This window comes from Entelurus aequoreus, linkage group LG03, assembly GCF_033978785.1.
Source record: "Entelurus aequoreus isolate RoL-2023_Sb linkage group LG03, RoL_Eaeq_v1.1, whole genome shotgun sequence".
Classification (NCBI taxonomy): domain Eukaryota; kingdom Metazoa; phylum Chordata; class Actinopteri; order Syngnathiformes; family Syngnathidae; genus Entelurus; species Entelurus aequoreus.
In genome coordinates, this window is record NC_084733.1 from 18333554 (window position 1) to 18338819 (window position 5266).

Below are 5266 nucleotides of genomic sequence, written 5' to 3' on the forward strand. Positions count from 1 at the left end.
CATGCTACTGATTAGCATTAGCGACAATTTTAACACCTCCAACTTTGTTAATGAAAACTACAACTAAGATGCACGTTGCAATTAAACAGCTGGTGGGTAATAGATACAATACTTGCAGTATGAACACATTGATTTTAAATCATTTCAGTGGGAGACATTGATTTGAGATTAGATTTAGATTTATTGGTCCCCGTTGGAGAAATTCATTTTCACTGCCGTACATTTAAACAATAGACATAACACATCACAAACAAAAATAACAAAAAGACATCATACATGACCAACACATTTACAGGCTTGTCAGACAGGTCGGCCGGGCCTGCTGCTTAGGGCGGCTATAGCTGCAGGGATAAGGCTTTTCTCGAGATACAAGTGTTTTGAGTTAAGAGCTTCATCACCGAACCAATTAAGCGTGTAGGTAGGTTTAGGTACTGCTGTACATACAAAACCTAAATAAGGCTTAATTTAACACTTAATTTCGGCCAAAAATATGTAGAATATGCTTTAAAAAAAAACCTGCTATGTAGTGAAGTTGCGGTATTTTGAAGCGCGATGTAGCGAGGGACGACTGTACACAGTCCGGCGCTGAGGACTTTAACATTAACGTAGTTTCTGGAGCTCAAGCAACGAGCAGGTAGCAGTGGTTTGTCAGTCACATCCTCCGCCACCCCAGCTCGGACCTTCTTTTGCCAACAACACCTCAGTGGTTGGGGGGAAAGCGGGCAACATATAGTACAGTCCAGCCTAGAGTAAAGGTTTGTCCTTTTTTTGACGTATTAGAAGCAAATATGGCACTTTTTTTTTAAACTTACCTTGTCATTAATTTGTATTTTTTTGTTTTTATTCCGTTAGAACTACGCCATTGTCTGTATTTAATTATTTTTCTGATACAGTTGGTGTCTTACTTGTGTCGGGTGCGTCCCCCGGATGGAGCAAAGCCATACAACTTCATCAAACCTGCACATGCAAGGTTCCGTCAGTCACAGGCATGTCTGGAGAGTTGTCCCTAGGGGCGTGAATCTTTAGGCACCTAACGACTCCTGGGTGACGATTCAATTCTCCATTCAACACGATTCTTAATTCAAACCGACTCTTGCAATATTATATTTGGTATAAATATCATATTGAAACTATTTCAACACAGGTTAGAATAGCTTCTTCCGGTTGCACGGTGATGCCTCTAAAAATATATTTAGAAAAATGGATTCTTCTTGTTTTAATTGATTTTTTTTTTTTAATTATGAATCTATTTAGAATAGAGATGAAGAAGACTTGCGATTTGGATGTAAATCGATTTTCCTTGTGCATCCTTACTTGTTATAATTATAAGGAAACTTTTCCAAAACAGTTTAGAGGTTAGAAAAGCTCCTTCTGGTTGAATGCAGATGGCCTAAAAACATATTTTTTAAATGTATTCTTAAATTTTTTTTATTTTTTTTTTACCAATCGATTTTTCAAAAAATTATGAATCGATTTAAAATCTTAGATTTTTTTTAAATGTATCAATCTATTTGGAATCGGTATAAAGAAGAATCACAATTTGTGCACACTTATTTTGGTATAATAATTATGAGGAACAGTTTACACGTGAGAAAAGCTCCTTCTGGTTGCATGGAGATGGCTTAAAAACCTATTTAAAAAAAATGTACTCCTAAAAAAAAAAAAAAAAAAAAAAAAAAAAGTTGTATTCTCCCAATCAAATATTCAAAAAATTATGAATTGATTTAAAATCGGGATGAAGATTCATCGCGATTTGGATGTGAATCGATTTTTTGTGCACTTTTTAATTTGGTATAATTATAAGACCTAAAAATTTATTTTTGAAAATCAATTCCTAATTAAAAAAAAAAGTCTTCATTCCATTTTTTTAAATTATCAATCTATTTAGAATCGGATAAAAGAAGAAAAAATTATGAATCTATTTAAAATCGGGATGAAGATTCATCACGATTTGGATGTGAATCGATTTTTTGTGCGCTTTTATTTAGTATAATTATAAGACCTAAAAATGTATTTTTGAAAATCAATTCCTAATTAAAAAAAAAACAAATTCTTAATTAAATTTTTTAAAATTATCAATCTATTTAGAATCGGATAAAAGAAGAAAAAAATATGAATCGATTTAAAATCGGTATGAAGAATAGTCGCGATTTGGATGTGAATCAATTTTTTTGTGCACTTTTATTTGGTATAATTATAAGACCTAAAAATTTATTTTTGAAAATCAATTCCTAATAAAAAATACATTTCTTAATTGATTTTTTTTTTTATTATCAATCTATTTAGAATCTGATAAAAGAAGAAAACATTATGAATCAATTTAAAATCGGGATGAAGAAAAGTCTCGATTTGGATGTGAATCGATTTTTTTGTGCACTTTTATTTGGTATAATTATAAGACTTAAAAAGTTATTTTTGAAAATCAATTCCTAATTTAAAAAAAAAAAATTGTTCTTTATTAAAAAAAAAAAAGATCAATCAATTTAGAATCTGATAAAAGAAGAATCACAATTTGGATGTGAATCGATTTTTTTGTGCACACTTATATGGTATAACAATGATTTAATTACTTATTTGGTATAATAATTATTGTTTCTTTTGATATCAACAAAAGAAACAATAATGTAATACAAAATGTTGTCTGTCTGTAAATAAATAAATATTTAAAAAAAAATTCTAAGGAAACTTTTCCAAAATAGTTTACAGGTGAGAACAGCTTCTGGTTGCATGGCGATGGCTTCAAAACATCTATTTGAAAATTGATTCTCATTAAAAAAGTTTTAAAAAAAAAAGTTTTTAATCAATATTGGAAGTTTATGACCCTATTTAGAATCGTGATGAAGAATAATCGTGATCTGGATGTAACACAAATTATTTTTTGTGCACCCTTATTTGGCATAATAACTATAACAAAATGTGTTCACAACAGATTACAGGTTAGAAAAGCTATTTCTGGTCTTTTTTGAAAATTGATTTTTATATTCAAATAAAAAAAATATTATGAATGGAAATAGAATCGGGATGAAGATTTGCGATTTAGATGTGAATCAATTGTTTTGTGCTGCCTTGGTGCTCACTAAAGTAAACGTCTCCATGTATTAAATAGGAAAGAAAAAGATAATTGGGGGAAAAAAAATCTGTTTGTACGAATTGGCTTTTTTTTTGTTTGTTTTTTTTTTACAAAAAAAGCCAAAGATGTTTAAAAGATTACCAGAATGTTCTCATGCTACACTTTTTAATCACCAACTCCTCAAGATTGGATTTTTTTTTCAAACCTGATTGAAATGTCCTTAGTGGGAGTGAGTGTATAGAGGATGTGGGGGGGATGACAGTCCGGGGGGGATGACAGTCCGGGGGGGATGACAGTCCTGTTGGGACAACATGGCCCAGCAGTGCGCAGGGTGGCCACACTTGGAGTGGAAAACTGTCCCCTGAAGTCAATCTAATCCCCCCACAAAAAAAAAAGAAAAGTCCTCGCGTCCCTCCGGGGAGACATGGATGCGCCCGCTGAACTCAATTAGCAAAATGACAGCTGGGAGGATTGTGCCAAACACGGGCCGAGCCTCGCTTACGTTGTTTCAACGCCAGAACTTTTCCCGATGGCAACTTGCAGCAAACTTGTCAAATTGTAGCTGATCTGTGCGTTCTCCAATCACTGTGATTTCCATTGACCAAATCTGTTGTCATCGGTCTTATAATTGGTAGTAATCACTACAGGAACTAATGATGCTGGACCTCTCAGGTAAACGCAGAGTGACCTATACGTAAAGTTTACCATAAACAAATATAGCTGATTAAATAAACTATATGATTCCATAAAAGGATCTGGGGTTTTTATTTTTACTTTGTGCGTGTGTTTGTGTCTACCCTTCTTGAGACATCAACAAGGAACATTTTTGTACCTTCCATATGAAGACCGGTGAACAAGTTAGGACAGAAAAGCATCGCATCTAATAGAAAATGTCACGTTTGCACCTGTGGTGGTGAAATCTATCAAAATTAGAAATGAGGGTGGTCCCAAAACACAGGGATTTTTCAAATTGACCGTGTGTCGGTTTTAAAAGTGCTCCGCCCTCTGGTCAGCATATGAAATAACAAGTTTGTCAAAATTTGAAGTGCTCCCCCTCTGGTCAACATATGAAATAACAAGTGTGTGTAAGAAATTGAAATGCGCCCACGGAACTCACGCTTTTTAGTACATTTCTCTCCCATGAAGAGGACATTTTGCACCTTCCCCACTCTCACCATGACTATAAATAGTATCATTTGTCTATAAAGTGTTTATAAGTACACCTCTGCATAACATTGTCTCTTTATTAACATTAAAGAAAACATAAAATAAACTACCATAATTTTATTAGTCTGTGACAGAAAATGTTTAACGTGCATCAATTTGTCTGAAAAAAACAAAAACAAAACAACCATCCATTTTCTACCGCTTATTCCCTTCGGGGTCGCAGTAATCCTTATTTAAACCTTTTTTTTTTTCTGACCAACTTGAACTATTTCATACTAAAAAAATACAGTCAATAACTTTATTAACATTGTTTTTAGTCTGTAACAGACAATTTAAAAGTGCATCAGTTTGTCTGGGGAAAAATGTCATCCTTATTTTTGACTGACTTGAACCAGTAAATAAACTCTGTGATCAATAATAAATTCCAATAGACTTTAAGTCTCAAATAATAATCATATAATAAAACTGTTTATTTTTAATGTTTTGGATAAAAATGCAAAAATAAAAATAGTTGTTTTGCCTCTGAAATTATGTAGTTCTGTCGCTGCGTGGAGTGTCAGTTTTGCCAACTGATTGTCAGCCGTGGGTTTATTTAAAAAAAAAAAAAAAAGATTTTCTTCCAATTTCTGATTTTTTTTTAAAAAAAGTAACATTTTGAGAAATATTGGAAAATCATAACTCAATAACCATGCTTTATAAAAAAAAAAATTAAAAAACGTGTTTTTTCTAACACTAAAATCTGAAGGTATTTGCTTAATATTTTAGATTAAAAAATATATATATAAAAACAATTTTGCGGTAAAAATTAAATGCCATCAAAATCGTAGCTTGAAGCAAAAGTCAGTTTAGCTCGCGTCAACATTTGGCCATGATTTATTGTTTTAAATTGTTTTGTTTTGCCATTAAAAAAAAAGATAAATTTGAATGTTCTGAAACTGCACAACATTTTTGGTTGGGAAAATCTTGAAAAAAAAATCCTGTAAAAATCTTGAAACTTCTGCATTTTTCAAGCAACGTGAAAAGGGAAGA